Consider the following 20986-nt stretch of genomic DNA (forward strand, 5'->3'; position numbering starts at 1 on the left):
GAAATCACACCGCACGGTGGCTTAAAAGTTTATGAACCGGGAAGCAAAACACACACACACACACAAGAATGCTTTAAGTAGACACACTCGTGCAGACACACAGAGAAACACAAAATATGCAGATTTTCCCCAATAAACTGATTAGCATTAGCTCAGCCCTGCTAAGGCCAAACCACAAACAGAGTACTGTACATAACCGCGCAGCAGCTTAACACTGAACAGGACTGTTTGATACCACTGCGCAAATATACACACACAAGCAAGAAAAATACACACAAACACACAAGACCATAGCAGCACAAGCAGATCATGAACGCTGTCCAAGCGAAGTCCGCTTCAGCTAGTAACAGTTCGACATAGATACACAACCAAACTGATTATATACACATGCGCCCCCCCCCCCCCCCCCCCCCCCCCCCGGAGTCTTAGGGCCTTAGTCAGCGTCTGTGTCCGTGCGTGGGCCTGTTCCCTGGCAGGGTGAGGGGAAAAAATACCTTCCCATATGATGTAAACACCAAAGTCCCTGTTTGTGTGTGTGTGTGTGCACGCATGCTTTTAACACTATGTGTATGCGTGTGTGTGTGTGTGTGACTGGCACCCTCTGAGATAGGATTCGCTCGCTGTGACAGTTTTCCAAATTATTCCACAACACAGTGCAGTTTCTTTTTAAAGATAAGTTTCTCTGCCATCTCTGCTTTGTTCCACTGCACACAGCGGAAAGGAGAAAGACGGAGTAGACAGAGGGGCTGACGTGTGACATCACTAACCAAATGAAGGCAGTGAGGTTAAAAAAAAGGAGAGGCCACTGCTTTTAACTCGATTCATAAAAATCTCTATTATTGATTTTGTGATGGTTTTAGTGCAGGCAGCACTTTGTTTTGACTAATGCCAAACAAGAGGACTTCATTATTTCTACTGTTTTATAGGAAATATAATTATTGAGTCTTCAGCAGGTCCCTTGGTTTTTGTGGGGGGTTTTTTTTTTGGTTTAATAACGCGCATGACTCACACGTTAAATGTGTGTGTAGTGAAGAAAATGTCACTGGCAATTATTGCTACAGTTAACTCAACGAAGAGCTGTTAGTTAAAACGCAGCATATCCTTTGTGGGGTTTTCATTTCAGGGCTGTCAACGAATATTCTGCATACGATAATGAATCCTGATATTTGACTGTTCGATTGTGGAACGAAGCTGAAGTGAAGGCAGGTAGAAGGCAAAGGTGGAATAAAAGATGCAGGTAACACACAGAGATGTATAGATGCAGATTGGAGAGGAGCGTGCAGTGAGTAGCTGAGCCTCCTGTCATTAGTGAGCATACACGTATCAGCTGGTCAACTGTAAATGATGGCAGATGCTCTTAATCCTCTGAGGACTACAAAAGTCTCGAGCCACCTTTCATTTCTTTATATTTTGCTTTCAAGGAGCCAGACTTTCTGGTAGTTTTTTAAAGTGGTCTTGAGCAATAGTTCTCCAGGCTTTCTGAAGGTCTTTCAAAGTTTTTCCTTGGACGCTGTCTGCTTTTCAATCATTCAAGCTTAAAAAAAAAGCACCTTACTCAAGAGATGAACCAGTGTTATATCTACACATAACAGACAGCTTAGCAAAGAACCAATTTGAAATTGTGTCTTTAGGCACTTTGTTACTAGCAGCCTGTCACAAAAACACATCATTTGTTCTCATTTCTTTAGCAATGGGAACACAGTTTGACAGCCACATCATAGTATTTTTGCACCAACAAGGTGATTCCCAAAGAGCTTTTAGTTGAAAATCTAGCATATCTCAGCACAGTGTTCAGTTTATCCTTAGAAATGTGAGGAAACCGGACAAGTGAAAGACAAAAGAAGAAGTGGCAGACCTAAAAAAGAAAACTGCCTACAGCAGATAAACAGCATCTGAAAGTCATGTCCTTAAGAAATAGGAAAAAAGAAACCCAGCAAAGACCTGACACCCGGCCTTCGGTAGATCCATCTATTGTTCACTGAAGCCTCATCAGAAATGGTCTCTGTGGAAAGACGGCTGTCATGAAGCCATTCTAACTGAAGGGAGAGGAGGCTAGGCTATACCAAATTACACAAGAAATGGACTGAAAATCAGTGGCAGGGCGGATGTAGTGATGACTCCAAATTTGACATTTTTGGTTCAAATCATTGTCAGTATTTCTGGGGGAGGTCAGGAGAGAGTCTACAAGCATTTGTAAAATATGCTGGAGGCTGTGTATGCTTTGTGGCAGTATTTCAGCCAGTGGTGTTGGAGATCTTGTCAGAACTGATGGACTTATGAATGCAGAACAATACTGACAGATTTTGATCCACCATGCAGCACCGTCTGGAAAATGTCTGATTGGCATTGGCTTCATTTTCCAGCATAACAATGATCCCAAACACTGTCAGTGCAGAAAAGCATGGATTGGCCTCCCCATTATTGGAGCAGTGTGGGATCATCTTGACAAAGAACAGAACAAAAGGCAGAAACATGCAAAGAAAAGCTTTAAATGTCCTTCAAGAAGCCTGGAGACACACAAACATGTATATCTGCTAATTAATGATGACTAGACTGACTCATAATAATAATAACAGAAGTCTGCTCAACAGAAAACAAAGCAGAAATATACTCATGGTCCATACCACACTGTAGGCCATATTACCTGTTTTAATTCTATTAAAATATTCCAAAAGTCTGATTCATTGACTACAATTGGTAGTGAAGCCAAGCAGACACTAATCAGCCACAGAGCCCTGTGTCGGCACATCTGTCAATCAAAATCTCTTATGAACTATTATACTATATACTAGGGCTGGGCCATATTATACCGTTCACGGTAATACCGGTATAATGTTAGGCAACGATAGGAAAATGAAATATCGCGATAGAATGGGAGTAAAACGCGCATGCGCAGTGCCTTTGTTTTCATACGCACATGGCCGATTGTTGAGTGAAACAGATGAACCAGAATTGGTTTGTAAAAATGGTGCAACTTCCGTGATGTGGAACTGGTTTGGTGTTTGTCCATCAGATACACAACAAAGCACATTTTTTTGCAGAACATGCAAGCGGCCGTTGTTATTGTCATATTTGTCGGACTAAGATGCTCTTAAATCTGGGAGTAATCTGGGTCCTAAACTCCGTATGCTTCAGGTCAAACAACACTGCAGCATCACTAAGAGTTAAAAACTGTCTAAATTCTTTCATCTTTAATAAAACGATCAGCATTGCTGCTTTACCAGGTGTAACTATAAAGTTTAACTTCCAGGCATCCATGAAAACAAAAGTTATTACATTTAACGGAGTTAGAAGTTAGCAGGAAGCTAGCGGAAGTTAGCTCGCTAGTTTCGCTAGTTACCTAAGCATGATATTGCATGTTCTGACAGAGATTTCTGAAAAAAATCAAACGTACAGCTCTGCTATCACTTCCAACATAAATGAAGACAGGAAACTAAACAGCAGCGACGTTTGCAGGGTTACTGAAGTTGGGCTAGCTGGTATATAATGATGTGCTACGTGATCACTAGCGACACAGCTATGTTAGCATAACATAAACAGTGAAGCTGGAGGATGAACACTAACACTTTTCCACTTATAAAAGTTAACGTGAAGGTTCTTCATGGTTAGAGACAAATGCAATCGCATGGCAGGATGCTGTAAACGGACCAAACTTCAGTCAGGAGAACAACTGAGATAATCCATCCACAATACGAGGTTAGTCATTAATATACTGCAACAACATGGGAATAGAGCAGCTGCCAGAGAATTCAACATTAATGAATCAATGGTACAGAAGTGGAGGAAGCAAGAAGAATGAGTTTAATAAAGTTTGATTTATCTGACTGCTTTGTTTCGCTTAATGTGCCTTATAATCCCGTGAACCTTATGGTCCGAAAAATGCGTACTGCACACTGCAGTTTAATGTTGCAAAGCACCTCTTTTTAACTTCAGTGGATATTATACATGGTTATGCTCAGGATATGTCAGCCCATTTCTACTGGAAATGCCTTTTGGTTAAACTTTCAGCAAGGAATTTGCATTTGCACTGTTACATTTTTATAAAGCTTTAATGTACATAAAAACCAGCTTCTTGTTTAAGTGAAAATAAATGGAAGGTTGTCTTTTTGCACTAGTAATGTTGTGGAGTTGTATTTTGTCTCGCATCAATTATATCGTCGGTTATATCGTTATCGCAAATTTTCAAATATATATCGTGATAAATATTTTTGGCCATATCGCCCTGCTCTACTATATACTATACTATTATAAGGGGCAGGGATAGCTCAGTAGGTAGAGTGGTGGCCCAATGATCGGAAGGTCGGAGGTTAGATTCCCCTGAACAGCTACCCTGAGGTACCCCTGAGCAAGGTACCTGCTCCCTGGGTGCCCAATGGCTGCCCACTGCTTCACTGTGTGAACGGGTTAAATGCAGAGAGGAATTTCCCCACGGGGGTCAGTAAAGTACACTTACTTTCTTTCTATAAACCCAAGCTTATTGGAAATGTCTCGTTTTTGGAACCAGACTCAAGTCGCCCCTAAAACTGCAGTTTTGGGCTCTGCTGCATTGGGCCCAGTCTCAGTCAGTGAAGGAACGTACATAACACAACATCACATTAGAAAAGCTACACACCTCCACCTAAAGGGTAGGCCTCAGGGTCAGGTGATGTTACATTTAAAAGTAACATCTAAAGAATGCTGAAACAGTATTCTGTTACTTTGTAACCAAGAGTTCATGTGTTACCAGAAATTATTACATTGGTAGCTTCTCTTCCAGCACCTAACCAACAACAAGCTTGTGAATTTCCCTCGCAATGATAGCGTTAGCTGAGCTGAAAGCTAGCTAGCTGTTCAGAAGACACCACACCGGAGTGGTTCTCCTTACCCCTGGTGCTGTGGAGCTGCTGAGTTTAGTTAATAAAATAATTCAAATACTAATGATTTACCCCCAACACAGTGCATCAGTTACAACAGAGAATTAAGAGATTTTCAGAAAAAAGTAGTAGAAGAACATCAGAAGTCACATCATGGTAACTCTTAGTAGTAAATACTGATCAGGCTTCGAAAACACTACATTTACACTTCCCATAATGCAGCATGGAAAACACTGGTGTCTGCGTTTTTAACCCTGAGCTTGCAATGATGGCTTTTTGTTTTTAAAAAAAGCACAAAACTTCTAGTTGTCAAGCCTACAGCAATCGTGATGACATCATTAGTGGTTACTTTTTTCAGCCACAGATGACATTATAAAACTGCTGTCTCTGCACGAGTGCACCATGTTTGCTAGCTGCTACCCCGGGGGCAGTTTGTCATTTACATTTCGACGAACGAGACAAATCTGTCGAATGTACTATTTAGGCGTATTCCCAGCTAAAAGTCGAGCCTCTGCAGAAGCAGCCCAGATTTTGCAGCTCACCGATTCTGTTTTGAAGCGTCACCGTGCACAAAGGGAACAAGGCAGAGAGGACAGGAGCCTCGTTCCTGTGATAACCTATAAAGAATTCAGCACACAGATGGGCTGAGCTACCTGCAGTCCTGATGAAACACACTTTTTTTTTAAAGTTGGAGGCAAAGTCACTTTCCCTTTGCTGTACTCGTGTTAGTGTTTGGTAGCTGCTCGCAGGGATTTGCTGTACGGAAAGCCGCAAGGGACGCAAGTCATCGAGGGACGTCGCTCAGTCACGAAACAAGGGAACCGTACCTTAAAGCTCGTTTTCAGACAAATGGAGGGGACAGGTGTCACTTGAACTCGAACAGCAGGAGCAGAAAAACTCTTAAACCACTGATGTTTGTGTTCCTCTTTAGTGGCACACTAACAAGCTGGTGTTCTGCTAACTTTACACTTTGTTTTCACCGTGGAGCGCTTACAGTGGCACAAGATTTATTATGGTCTGTCGTGAGGCACATTCAACACATCTCTCCTCAAACACTGAGTGAGTGGGAGAGCCAGGTGCAAAACAATCATCACCTGTCATCATATTCATTATAACCACATTCAGATGTGGTCAGGGGCACGCTGGGAGGGGGCGGGGGGTTGGTGGGAGGCCATCGCACTGCAAATTATATGTGCCGTAGGTTTGTTGCTAAGCGACTTTGTCACAATACCCCTGTGACCTTCCGACCCTGCCAAGCCTGGTGTTACTGTCCCCGTCTCACACTTGCATGTGCATGCGCGCGTGAGTGTTATCCAAGACGATGGTGAGACTGCCGCATAGCAACCGAGAACAGCTGTGATTTCTCTGTGGTTCGGACGAGCGTGTGCGTGCAGATTTGTTGTGCGTTTGCAAGAAGCTGCCGTCACTGTTCATCTATGCGCACACCCACTACAGCATAATATGGCACGCTGTCACTTCCACAGCGTGATAACGGCAGAGACTCAATCAGCCAAAATGCCCCCCAACACACACACACACACACACACACACACACACACACACACACACACACACACACACACACACACACACTCGCTCAACCCTGTTGTCAAATTGCAGCTGAAAATAGAGAGCGGAGGGAGCGATGGAGCAGTCATTTCCCTGAAGATCCATTCATGTGAAATACTGTTATTCAAACCTCCCTCCCCCTTATTCAATAGTCTTATTCATCTCTCTCCTGACTGTAACACCAAACAGGCCTTGTCTTCTGCTTCCCAGCGTCAGCCTTTGCGCCTGTGCACGCACGAGCGGGCGCCTGTGCGTTGTTCTCAGCTCTTCTCCAATAAGAGGAATGTCCTTGGCCTGTCCGACCCTCGCTGCTCCCGCTGAGCCCTCCGTCAAACACCTAAGGCGGGCTCTCCCGTGCTGCTCCAGCCAATCGGGTACCCTGGCAGTTAATGACATCAGTTAGCGGAGGCTCTTTAGGACTGGCCCCTCGAGGTGATTCGTCGGGGAGCGAGTGCTCTTATTGTTATGATGATTAAGTGTTATATGAAGGGCTATCAGAGGAGAGCCCCTTAATGAAAGTGGAGCGCAGAGAGCAGAGGCAGCAGCGGTGCCGGTGTTGGTAGCGGCGTAGAGAGCTACAGAATTGAGCTAGAAATAGAGTAACGTTGGAGGGAGAGAGGTGGGGACAAAAAAGAGGAGAGTTTTAAGGTGGAAGACGGAGAGATACTGTGAGAGAGAGCGAGAGGGAATGTTGGGCTGAATATTTAACAGCTGTGTCCAGACTTGCTGACTCCGGGTGTTCATGATCTGAATGTACCATGAGAGGTAGACAGTGCGCACAGGAAACCGCTGTAAAAGAGCGAAAGGGGAAGAAGGAGAGGAAGAGAGAACAAGTGCACGTATGTGCAAATGCATCCAAATGTGCACGGTTTTGCCTTTTTGTAATTTGTATTCATCCGTGGATCCTTGCAGGAATGCGAGCATGCGTGTGTGCGAGTGTGAACGCCGGAGATTCCCTGGCTGCTCGGTGAAAGCGTAGAACGCCCTGCCTCGGAGGAAAATTCCATCCCACGCTGTTGTAAATCATCAGGCTGGGATGTCCAACGTATTTTGTCATTTTCCTAATGTGCACTTGTCATTCGCTTTTCTTTGTTGTGCCCCCCCTCACAACAAAGTCTTTTACTACATTTCCCAGAAAACCTCCTGATTGATCTTTATCTGCTGGAGTCTAATGTCCGTGTAGAGTTCCATCAGGATTTCTTAGTCGAGAAATCTGGAGTTCTGCCACTTTACTGAAGACCGCTACAAACTGAAATACTTTGTAAAGACACTGCTTACTGAAAAAAGTGAGAGCAACACCCTTTATCTTGTTATATTGTTATTTCTCTGTGGCTCAGTAGAACTATATTAATGTGAAGTTATGTTAAATTGGACTTATTATATTTTCGTTCTGCTTGAGTAGACACCAGAGCTTTGTGTCTGAGATGGACGTGTTGGTGGCACCTTATACATCATCCAAGCCAAGGGTGGAAAAATGCTGCCTGAAGCAGAGCATTCAGAGCAGACTGAAGCCTGAGCGTTTGGCGCAGAGTTTATTTGTGTATACTAACCTCATCATTTGAGTGTATATGTATTACAGAAGATAAAGGACAGCATAATAGGCCAATTTCTAAATATCCAACACTTTGCACTAGAATTGAACTGGACCGGTTTGCTTTGCATGTTTAAGGGTGTGTTTTTTATCTGGACAGTTTTCAACACTTAAAGTATTCTATTAGCATGGCCTGCACTGACAAGCGTAGTACCACACACCCGAGTGCTTTTTCTCAGGTGCACTGATTACTGAAATTACCTTTTTGACTCACCTTTCTGCCAAAGCATTCAAAGTTGCAGTCTTACGAGCCGAACAGCAACTATCACTGCTACTGTTACAGAAGTAGTATGCTTTTTTTCTTTATTACATTTCCATCTGCATTTTGTGTACACAATGAAGTAACTTTCTCACTTTTCAAGGCTGAAACAGAGAATAGTTGTGAAGCATTTGAATGCTTTCATGTAGAGATGCATAACGCATGCATTTGCTTCTTGTAGATGTGCTAAGGAACACAGCTGCACAGACACATGAACCCTTTGGATGAGGCTATAGTGAACATAAGGTCATCAGCACACTGTCAGAGGTCTTAATACTGAGCCCATTCTGTCAGTCGGGTGCAATCAGTCTGTATGCCGGGTCACTGACAAAGTAAAAGTCTAACAATTTGATGACGAGGTGCAAAATGTGAGTGGTGTGCAGCGATTATTAAAGTGCTGCTGATATGCTGAATGACTCAAGTTGGCTCAAAGCTGTTTCGATGGTGGTCTTTGGCCATATTTCAGTCCAGCTCAGGCACAATCCAGGCTGATCAGCTGATGACTTTCCTTATATCTCTCTACACATCCAGTTGACAAATCTGTTTAAGTTGCCTGCCTAGAGTTCCTACCCTCTTCAACCCGCTTTGCAACCCACCCCAGCTCCTCCTTTAATGCCTGTCATAGATGCTCTGTTCTGTGCTGAGGTCTCGCTGCTGCTCTCAGGCTTTCCATGTTTGCACTCGAAAGGGGGGGGGGGGTTGGATACCAGAGACGTGCAGCCAAATATATATAACCGCAGATGAAAATAATCTTCTTTTTGACTACAGTGGTCCTTACTGAAATGAATGCAAGTATTAGATTGCAGCACGAGTAGCCATTTTTTAGGGTGAGGGATAAAGTCACATAAGATTCTGCAAAGCCCCGTCATAGAGTGCAAACGGGTGTAGAGGTTTGGGATTTGATGAGCCATCAAAGTCACGGCTACACTCCTCCCGGATCGTGTTACCACATCTCCGCAGTTCCTGTGCACAACCGCAGAGCCCCTCGAGCCTGCTTAAGTGTTAGCCTGCCTCTGAGTGGGTACCTCGGTCGTCTTCAGGGTTAATGTCGGGCAGCAAACAGATGGACCCTTCTCAGTTTATTCAACAAACTCCACTATCACTGGCATTCATTTGGCACTTGACAGATGGAAACTTCCGACTTGGGTTCACGAACTGAAAGCATAAAAGAGAGGGTTTCAGATACCTCCTGCAGCGATACAGAGAAAGTCAAGACTTACAGTTGCTGCACTGGGGCTAATTCAGTTTGTGCTGAGGAAGAAGAGGCCCGGTAAAGCACAAGGTTTCCCTTACTTTCCTGTAAAAATCTCCGACCAACACTGAGCCTTCATCACATATTTTGCACTGGCAGAGAGAACGTCAGCACACACCCCCACCCTCCCCCTCACACACATCACCCCTGGCTAAAGGAATGTAGTGGAAAACGAGGGACTCGAGATAGAAGATCAGAGGCCTTAATATGAACCACATTGTGTGTTGTTCTCCTATTTCCCATCTCCTGTGTTCTCCGCATCAGGAGTGAAACAGCCTTTGATGAATATCTACAAAGAGATTTGAGACTTATAAAGAGCGGCAATTTAGCCAGGTATGTTATCTTAAGCCTGGTAATTTGGGAATTCAATTCACTCATCGGGGGGAGCCTGCGGTGTTTATCGGGCTGACTCGCATCAGCGCCGTACATTGAAATAGAGGATCTGGGGGCTATCCAGTCAATAACTGACCGCATCTCAAAACGCAGGTTATCGCATCGCTTATACCCACAATTCCCTCCCTCTCTCGCGCGCGTGACCGTGGATCAGGACCTGCCTTTCCCCTGAGTTACACATCTAATCACAGCAGCATCATCCCTCATCCCTAATTCTGTTGGCAGGGCCTGTCAAACAGCATACGCTGAAAGACGAGGTGACTTTGAGATGCTGCTAATGACCCTAGGATATAACTCCCCTCTGTCTTTTACTCCCACTCTCTCTTTCTTCCTTGTCCACTCCTGTCTTTATTACTCGCGGTCATGCTCATTCTTTTTCACTGCCTCTCTCTGAATCTGCAGATTAGAAAACACAACCCAGAGCAGGGTGAGTGGAAACAGGGAGTCATGCCTATTTTTTTTTTTATTTAGTATGTGGAAACACTGCGGAGTCTTTAAGGGTCAACGCGAAGACGAACTTCTGTTCAAATGTTATTCCACCTTTGTTTAAAGCGGGCAGCCCCGCAGATTAAAAACCTCCTCCATCACGAGAGGCCAAGCAAGACTCAGCATCTGCGCGCGCACACACACACACACACACACACACACACACACACACACACACACACACACACACACTCTCTCAAAGCCTCAGACAGAAAAACACACCCCAAAAAAGCAATCCTAGCCGAGTACTGACTACTTTATAAGCACTCCAGTAGACAACACTTCATCGTCAAACCAGCGGGCTCGTTGCCAAACCTATTTAAATCTTGACTGAACAAAGCAAAGGCAGCTCCTTATTGTGTCTGCCACAAGAACCTTCATTAACCGTGTAAACTCAGCAAGTGAGCTTCAGATAATTTCACAGCCTGTTCCATGAAGAGGGAGACGAGCACATACAGGCACTCGTGCCTAATTTGGTTTTGAGAGAGACGACAAAAACAAATCACGGGACTGTAAAAAGACTTAACTGCTACATCGAGAGGATTCCCAAATGTTTATATAAAAAACGGCAGGTGGATAGGGTGAAGAAGGGGTGGTGGCACCGATGAGCAACAGAGTGCGGTCTGTAACGGAGTGGGTGACGGTGTGTGGATATAAAACAATATAATCTAGTGTTTGCATGAAAGTGAAAAACTTTTTCTCTGTCAGCAAAAAGATTTTTTTAAAAACCCTCATGACCCAAATTCAGCTTTTGTCCTTTTAAAACCACTCACTCCGTTGCACAAGTTTTTCCTACTTCCCAAAATAGCTTCGTTTTTTTTTTTCCATTCAGCCTAAGCGACTGCAAAACAAGCTGCAAAGGTTGTGACTGTGCTAAGATGGGCAAAGCATCACCAGCTTCAGACGTTTACACACATGCTCTGCAGCTCTGAATGCCAGTGTGCAGCAGTAGATGCTCTTTAACCTGCACGCGCGACCCAATCAGCACCACCTCCAAAACCATCGAAGGCACGTCTTAATAGGATTCCTGGATCTTCCAGCATTTTCTGGAGTTTGTGTGTTAAAATAGCTGCGCTTTCTTTTCCTAGTTATCTGAATTTCACCAGCTTCACCAACACACCAGGTTCAGGATCTGGAGGTGAGGCTTGCAGCATGAAGCATTTCTTATTAGACACTTAGTTGCAGTTGTAGTTTTCTGTTTTTAGTTCAGTCTATTTCCAGGGTTTGTTTCAGTTCCGTTTTTAATGTTTGGAAATGTTTTATTTTAGTTTTTATTAGTTTCATTGTTAGTTGTAATCTTTTTAATTATTATTGTATGCAGGCTGTAAGTCAGAGGCAAGATTTAGGTACAGAAAGCAGTGACACAGTCTGCCAGATATCCAGAATAAAAACATCTGTTATCAGGCACGAAGCTGTAACATTTTTATCAAACAGATTGTTTCTACTGAATTTTAGTTTGTTCGCCACGTTCACAAAATTGTTTCAGTTAGTTTTCTTTTTTTTTCAAAAGGATACTTTTTACCCCTCAGCTAAAAATCTCGGATGAGCTGGAATCTCAGAGGTCAAGTTTTTGGAAAACTTTGTGGATGTGATAACCGGAGAACAAGGGACGTAGGATTTTAAAATTGATACCACAGGTCTGTCTACTTTTTAAATTTTAATTTAGGTATCTAAATATTGTTTCACGTCTACTTTTAGTTTGTAGTTTACGTTTAGTTGACGTTAATAACCTTGCTTAGTTACAACCTTTTACTATTTCTAAGCTTTATACATCTGTAGAGTCAGTATCAGTAGTCTCATTGGCACTTGGCTCACTCATCGGTTTAAAAAGAGAAGTCAAAGTGCATTAAAAACTTGATGTCAGTTCACTTTACCTGAATTTCATCGATAGACGAAGCCATGAGTACACAAACATGGAAAAAGCTTTTAGGTCGTCCACGCTCTGTCACTTTAAGAAAGTATTCGGATAACCGGGATTAATATACTTGGAAAGCTGTCAGCGAATAAAGCCCGTGTTCAATGTATCTACGGGATAAATCAGTCCTGTAAGTGCCGGAGGATGCCCTGCAGAGAAAAAGAGCCTTTTTGGGACTCCGTTCGAGCGATAGCTCATATCACTTTTTCTCTTTTGGCCTGTTTGCGAGTTTGTAAACAGCCTGAATTTTGTTTTGTCAGCATTCGGAACACGTTTCAGTTGACATAAGGTATCTTGTGTGGCGTTAAAAACAGCTTGTAGGAGTGGGAGGGAGGAGTGAAGGATGTAAGCAGAGTTGTATCATCAGCAGAAGCCGTGGAAGTATCGTCAGCAAAGGCAGGCCGGAGAGGACCGCATAGGTTACTGACAAACTGCTGCCTCACCCCCTCGTCCTTCCCGTTTCACTATCTTTCAAATTCCACTTTCTTTTCACGCAACCGGAACGCAATTTCTTTCCACCTCTGGGATAAGGGTGATCTACTAAACTGCTTTACTTTCTCGTCTAAACACAAGGCGGTGCGGTTTCTCGATCGCAAACTTCTCTCAGCCTCTTTGAGCTGTTTTGTTATTGATTCCAGTCTGTGGCCAAAGCTGGAGAGCTGGGGAAGCCAAAGAGGGCAAACCTTTGGAACCGGACAGGCTCTTCCAGCGCTTGTTGCCATGGTTTTTTGTTGTCGGGACAAACTGTCGACCAGTGGCTGAGCGCCTGAGCTGCTGTTTGTTAAAGATAAGTGGAAAAGCCAGAGGGGAGAGAGACAGACAGACACAGAGAGGGAGCCCTGCTTCTTCTTCCTTTTTTCCCTTTTTTTTGACTGCAGGACAGCCGACTGAAGAACACTCACCACCTCAAAGCTTCATCCACCCCACTCTCCCCTGAATGCGGGGATCCCGATAGATCACGCTCCCCTCTTTAAACCGTTCGCTAAACCTTTCTCCTTGCGCTTTTGTGACCCACACTCCTCTCTGCCCACTATCAAAGCTGTGTTGGCTGTGCTCTGGCCGCTTTGATATGGTATAGTGTTTCTGGCAGTCTCCCTTTCTCTTTCTTTCTCCCTCTCCCCTGCTCTCGGTCTGTCTCTCCCTCGCGTTGTCTCTCCTTTCCTACAGTATTATAAAAGAGCACTGAGCGCCAACAGGGACCTGCTCACTGTCAGAAAGAAAAGGCAGGGAGGCCTTAGAGGGAGAGCGGGTGGGGGGATTGGGTGATGGAAGGAGAGGTGGAAGCAGTCAGATAGTGTTATCTTTATTACTGTTATAATTATGATTGTTGCCGATGTCATCTCAGGTTTGATAGCATCTTTATCAGATCTGACCTTGGTATTAGATCTGGTTATTGTATAAGGATCCTTTTAAACTACTTACTTTAGGTTCTGCTTTCGACATTTTTCTTCCAGCTGCACTGGTGGGTCTGGTCAAGAGCGACTCGGTGTACACTCCATTGAACCGTAGTTTTACATTTAAATAAATGAGCTCTTGTTTTATCTTAAATCCAAACAATAATAACACTGTGAGGTCTGTGTGTGTGGCTCTGGAGCGCTGAGGTAATTAGCGTAGCTTAGCATCAAGCTGGACAGAAAGCTAATGTTACAAACATAAATATTCAGCTTTTAAAACCTGTTCATGTGAAGAATTTTCTTTGCTTGTTTCACTCAGATACTAAAACGTGTAAATGATGTTATTTAGCAGTTAAAGTTACATGTAATCGTGTTTTTTAATGACAGATGAATTTAGATACTGGACACAGTGATGTGAGAGATTAGAACTGGTCAGCTGGCGCTAAAGCTAACTAGCTTGCATCTGTTGCTGTGTCTGTTCTTCACTCTGGTATCAGTAGGGATGCTAGTCACGTGCACTCACTGGAAAGACTGAACAGGCGGCTCTTGAACAAGCATGGTGTGGACCTGGGTGGACCACCTTTTGGTTTCTCACGCAGTGTGACTCTAAACATAATGTTTTACCCATTAAGTCCTAAAACTAGCAGCTGGAATCATGAACTCATCAGGAGTTTGTTTACTAAGTGAGCTGCTGTCTCTTTCTAAGACTTATTATTGCATCACGAGGATTCCCCCTCCCTCGCTGGCCGTGAGAAACGATGCAGACTTGAATGGACTTGACTTTAAGACTCTGAGGTTATAGCCATCTTTCTAATACAGTCTGTGTTTTCTGCTTTGGTTAAACTGAAGCAGGAGTGTGGGTTAATGCTAAGATAGTCTTATTTATATTTATATAATGCATTTTTAGTCTTACTAACCGCTCAAAGCACTTTAGACTACAAGTCACAAACAACCATACATGCATGTACACTTTAAGGACTTCGGGTACCTTACATACTGTAGATACAGGGACTAATGCCATGCTAGGACAATACACTGACTTGGACAAAGTGTGCGAGAAAACGCTGGGCAGAGTGAGTAACCATGTGAGAGTGCCCAAATGTGCGATTGCATGTCGGCCTATGGTGTGTCATGGCCATAACCATAGGAGTCTAAAGCCTTGGGCCTGGGCTTTTTTTAAGCTTGACCTGACTGTCACAGGCAGTTCTGCACACACAGTCTAGCCCTGCAGTCCACCAGGGACCTCCAGGCTGCACACACACACACACACACAAACTGAAGTTGCGAATGTGGATGCTTGAAGGTGACTTGTGTGTGTGTGTGTGTGTGTGTGTGCGTGTGTGTGTGTGTGTGTGTGTGTGTGTGTGTGTTTCTGACTCTGATTGTTCGCCATCCGCAGAGAGAGAGGTTGGGGGGGGGGGTAAGCGTGACTCCATGATCGCTGGCTGCTGATGAATCATCCCAAACTTACTCTGTGTTTGCCTGATGCAAATGTCTGTTTGCTTTGTTGGTTAGCCTACTTTGGAGGATGGAGGCTGTGTGTGTGTTCGTCGTCTTGAATTATTCACTAGCAATATTTGATTTGGCTTTTTTCCTTCTTCGTTTTTTCACACCGTGCATTACACATGTCCGTTCTCAGCTTCCTTGAGTAAAGCAGCCTGGTGCTGCTCTTAAAGCAGAACCAGTGACCCTGTGAATTGATGCGTTTTATGTTTTAATTTTTCAACTTGAAAGTTCTGGGGCTCAGTTCCCCTAAATATACTGTATATTATGTGCTTATTATCTGCTTAGTTGCTTTGCCAATAGACAGTGGGGATAATGTTTAATCCTCTGGCAGAGCAGGCTCTGCAATATTAAGCGTGCATTGCAACACAAGGGTCCTGACCTTTCTTTGTTAAGTTTCTTATGCCTTATTAATTATAGCTTTGATTTTGTGCTTTTGGCAGTAAGTAGTTGGAACAAACAGCTCAAGGTAATATTTTGCACTCACTTGAGTTTTCTGAACAACTGTCTGAACCCCAAAGAGGTTTAATTTTCACTTTTCACCCAAATCATGCATTTATTCCTCGTAGTTAAGCAGCTGACATTTTAGAGTCGACAGTGTTGATTGTTCAGTTGTTCAATAGCTTAACTAACAGTAATAAAGATTCCACGACATCCATCTGAATTCCCTTGTTCTTTCTCTGCAGCTCCAACAGCAGGTCACAGTGTTTCAGTGAAATATCTACCTGAAGACCTACTCGGTACCAGGTGCTTGTTTTAGTACCTGCTCGTTCACAATTCCAAGGGAGCTGATTGGCCAGTCGATGGCGTCACTCGATGAGTCATGAGAGCACAAAAACTCCTTCAGGAAAATCAAAACTGCCACTTTTGAAATGTGGCAGCGAGAGAAATGGCTACACAAAAATAAACACTGTGGTCCCCTCAGACTGAGCAGCAGATAGACGGCCTCCATTGTTGTGTTGTACTTGTGTTATATACAAATGGTGTCATGGGACTTTTGGCTGCGTTGCTATGACAATGCCACACACATAATCAGTTGTAATGGACCAAAACCAAGTGTAGTGGAGTCGAGTTGGTACTAGTGGAAAAGAGGCTTATGATTGAGCATGCATCAAGACATACCAGTCATTAGGTTGTATTTCCTGACTGGTTTTCAGGTGGCTGCTTGAGGTAGCTGGCACTCACTTGGTAAAATATGGTTGCAAAACCCCTTGTTATTTCTTTAGTAGATTTCTGCAGTTGACTATAGTTTGCATAGAAGGCGGTCTGACTTCTCTGTGGACTGTTTACTCGCCGAACGGTTCGGAAACGGTTAAAAGTGAAGTGAAAATCAGAAACTTTCACCTCAAAACTAAAAGTTGTCCCTTTGAAGTGCATTTGTTTCAGTTGTTAAGGCACAACCTTTATTTTGAAGGTGTGGTTGCAGGCAAGTCAGCATTGTCCCTGCAAACCACAGGTGACTGTGACAGCCGGCTGCTGACCACAGTCTATAAATAAGATCAATAAATAGAAACAAAGTACAAAACTAAATGCAGACATAACTCATGATGGTGTAAATGTTAGCACTTGTCAGGACCCACCCCCTTATATACATCAAACTAAACTTTATACAGGCTGCCTACATTCACGTACACATATCAATATTCATGAAAAACAGGATGTGGAATAGTTTTTATATTTTCAGTGCAATAACATGAGTGTATTTTCTCCATTTAAACAATAAACATACACAATAAATGCAAAAACAAACAAACGGTCTATGATTGACTATGTAACCTGTAATAGAAGAACCTTAAATATTCAAAGAGCGGGTCAGTTAATGTACATTTACTATATTTTGATTGAGGTAAAATGCAAGCAAAGAAAATAGCCAACAGATGTAAAAATAAGAACAGGCATCAAGTTGTAACACGTTCATATGCACATGTGTTTGCAACAGCTTTAGCTGCCAGGCAGCTGAGAGCAGCCGCCAGCACAGAGGGGTCAGGAGGCGTCCTGAGGGACGCCTCCTGACCCCTGACCTTCATCCCGTAGCTCTTTGCTGTCGTGGATGACATAAAAGAAGAACACAGTGAGACCTTATAGGATGTGATCGGCCCTGCTCCGCTTCCTTAAAGCAGTCAGAAGCCCTGATATTTGTCACCAGGGAAAAGCAGGAAATGTAGACGGTGGACGGGGGAATGATTTCATGGGTTGAAAATTGAGGACATCACAAGGGTTCCTACAACCTTTGTTGACACATATGTAGCAGAAGTTATTATTTCCCAGTCTCTGAGAGAGTTCTCAATTTCTCCTTCTCTCTGTTGGTCTTCCTCTCCCCTTCCATCCATCCGGTATATGTGTAGGAGGGATAAAGGTCGTCCTTTTGTCATCAAAACTCCAGATTAGTTTTGCCTCGGTGCATCTGACTCTCCGCTTTATCACTGTGGCCAGAGGAGCCACAAGGTTCAGCTCACCCCTCTGCAAAGTAATAACTCCTACCAGCCACTATTCTATTCTCTGCTGCTATCTGCTGCACTACTATTACTACTCCATTCTGAGGTGGGGGGGATTATTTTCGTGGCACCTGCTTTATTGGGCTGTATAGTAAAGACTGACAAGGAGAGGGGGGAACGGGAAGATATGACATACGACATACAGTTTGTGTCACAAGCCACCATCAAACTGACAAAGTTGTAAGAGTCGCTTGATCCACTGAGGCCCAGAGCAGAGCTAAATGAGCTGCTGACAGCATGTCTCCAGCCTATCTGGCTTTTATTTTATTATTTGTGCATTGATGTGGGTTTTTTTTTTTGTAATTTGATGACTTGGGGATTTTGCTGAAAGTCAGTTTGGCTAATATCACAGCAGACTCCACAACAAGACGGCGAAATGAAGGATATTATTGAAATGTTTCCTCTGGCTTTCGGCGCTGTGAACGACTGCAAGTAAGACAGAAAAAGCTGCCAACGGAGAACGGAGATCTTCTGAGGATTACGTAAAAGTGGCATGTGATTTAGACAAGTGTCTGCAAGAGCATGAATGCAGCGCGAGATGATTACACCGTCAATTAGAGCGCATGAATTAGCGTACAGCCTGTCCACTCTTGCAGGCGTTTGTTAACCTTCTCCCCTCCATGTAAACACCGGTCCCCTCTGCCTTCAGCTACAGAGACTGCCAGGTCAGAGGTCAGCAGGGGTACATCAAGGTCGCTGACAGTTTTCAGAGCAATGATGCTCTCTGTTTCCATCTAAGGTCTTAATGGTCTTAGCTCTCAGTTCAGCTCATTGAAATCTTCAATTTTCCTTCCTTTTTTAAATCTGTTCATTCTGTTAAATCAAGTTAATTGATCCACTATTAGCTCTTGAACCTAAAATAGCATTCTGATCGTTTCCTTCCTGTTTTTTTTTTTTTTACACTTGTGACATGAAGAAGCGCCGGATTGATTTAAAAAAACGTTTTATTTTAAATCTTGCACACCTCGAAAGCCGAGGATCCGTTGAGCTGGAAACATGCAGCAGGAACTGTGTCACACACACTGACTTAGGAAAGCAAGGCCCTTTCAAAAGAAAACATAATTGCTCCTAAACACAGCTCACAGTTAGCCTTTTGCTTGGTTCTTTTTTTCAAAGGAATGAAGCTTCAGGTGTGTTCACTACTTTACAAAATTAACAGTCTGAATCCCACTTATGTTTTTCCATACAAGAGTATGGGATACTGTAATATTTCAAATATATATGAAAAAAAATGCCATTTTGAGAAAATAACTAATTTCGAGTTAGCTCTGCCAATTAGGAAGCTTTGTGAAGTTACATCATTTCCTTGTTACCCTGAAGCAGAAAGCTAAAGGCATCCACATTCCAAACCTTCATGCTATGTTATCGTTCACTAGAAGGCATTCAAAGCTGAAGAACGTGGTGCCAGTTTGTTCACATTGGTAGCTCACTGATCCTGTCACTATTCGAGTGCTCGTGCATATGCGTCATCTGCTTCTGGGAAAAGGGCATCCTTCATGGAGCGTCCTGACTGGCAGAGCTGATGCAAAAGAAATCAGAATTTCAAAATATTAAGTCAAATTGTTGACATACCTAACTTGAAGCTTGAGCTTCCACAGGAATGAGCTGAGTTGATGACCTAAACAGTTGAGTTACATCATAGATTGGCCAATTTCCACGGATACCCTGTCAAGCTTTCCGGGTCAGGATACCCTATCCAAACATCCATAGTTCTTACCTGAGTCCCGTGGATTCTGAATTCATGGCAGCATAACATTTGCGAGTGCACAGCCCATCACTTTCCTTTTGGATGGAGTTTTCATTCTTATTGAATGGTGTCTTTTAGAGTTTATATTATCAGGGTGCAGAGGAACAGTGAGAACAGGCACACTGTACAGAGCTCAGCTGCTTGTAATTGTATTGGTATGCACAGGCACTTGCATGAAGAATGCACTAGACAACTAGTCAGACAGTGTACTTACAGTCCAATGCGCACGTGCACACACACACACACACACGTAGACAAACGCAGAAAAAAAACACATGCGCACGCTAAGCCAAATGTGGACATGCCAAACAGAGACGAACACAAATCAAAACAAAGCATGCAAACACAAAGGAGATCCAGCGAATGAAGAAGACAGAGAGAATAGCACAGTCCCATCTGTCAAACAAATGTGAGGATGCTTCTAGCACGTGCGCGCGCACACACTCGCAGCAAGCGTTATTTAGCCTGAACTTGAGCGATAGCTGCCTTTGTCCTTTAGCAGTTGGTCCTGAGGGCTTCGCAGTAGAAGTTGCATGAAAGTTTGTTTAGAGCCAAGCAAGTGTGTTAAGCTTTATGAGAGCCCATGGGAGACATGCTAGCACACACACACACACACACATGCATCCCCTCATACACACACATGCACACTCAGGCACGAGGCTTGGGCGGCAGCTCGCGATGGCCCCAACCAACAGTGAGGAGTTTGTTGTCATAGCAACAGTAAAATGAGATGACTTTACTGTCAGCCGTAATGTTTCATGGCCCCCTTGCCGCTATGGCAACATAACAAGGAGGAGGAAGAGGAGACAGAGAGAAAGAGAGCATCTGAGCCATCTCTGCATTCCGGTGGACTCCTACTAGGAACAATGTCACTCCGATGCCCTTTCTTCCTTCTCAAGACAAACACACACATGCACCGTGACAAGCCTGTCAAACACACGCATAAATACGCACACACACACGCACACCTTGAAAAGCCTGTCAAGCACTCTTCCCACCTCGCCCATCCCTTTGATTGTGCTCTCACTATTCTCAGCTATCGTCACCGGGGCAATTTGAATTCATTATGCTCAATGTCAATATTGGTGCAGCAACACTGTACCTTCAGACAGGTACAGCTTGTTGAATGAGCGTGCGTGCTGTCAAATAGCGCGAGGACTGGAAAAGAGGGACGAGAGAGAGAAGAGAGAAACGAGATCAAAGCTTCGCCGAGCGTGTTCCTGCGCCCATGGAGACCGTTAGATGGAGCGGCGAGGTGACTGTAGGCTGGCCGGCTATACGTGGAGCAAGCGCTATACATCACTGTTCTATATTTAGCGCCGTCCTTCCGCTGCAGCCCGTCGGCACCGTTAAAGAGAGTTATCTGCGCTGGGAGAAAAGTGAGAAAAGGGCGAGATGGGAGGGAGACGCGGCAGAGGAGAAAAGGAGATGAGTTGTTTTGCTCTGTTGCCATGGCGACGCAGCGGGCCAAAGCTGTAGCGAGCTGACAGTTGTCACCGTGCAACAACTCGCCACGGGTGACAGCTGTC

At 43.9% G+C, this 20986-nt stretch overlaps 1 protein-coding gene across 3 annotated transcripts in view; it reads left to right on the forward strand.

The window, feature by feature from the left end:
• Positions 1-20986, forward strand: part of ches1 (checkpoint suppressor 1) — a 63698-nt gene that overhangs the window by 6824 nt on the left and 35888 nt on the right. The window contains exon 1 of one of the 3 annotated variants that reach the window (XM_085246001.1): positions 7688-7708. The exons of 1 other annotated variant lie outside the window; for it this stretch is intronic. The gene's annotated coding sequence lies outside the window, so the exon portion shown is untranslated. Of the gene's footprint in view, positions 1-7687; positions 7709-11268; positions 11542-20986 lie in introns of those variants that run through there. One more of the 3 variants, XM_085246000.1, reaches the window with a different exon arrangement.

The sequence above is a fragment of the Mchenga conophoros genome, linkage group LG15 (genome assembly GCF_057382185.1).
Source record: "Mchenga conophoros isolate Kocher_MC1m ecotype Shallow Benthic linkage group LG15, M_conophoros_male_GT1.1, whole genome shotgun sequence".
NCBI lineage: Eukaryota > Metazoa > Chordata > Actinopteri > Cichliformes > Cichlidae > Mchenga > Mchenga conophoros.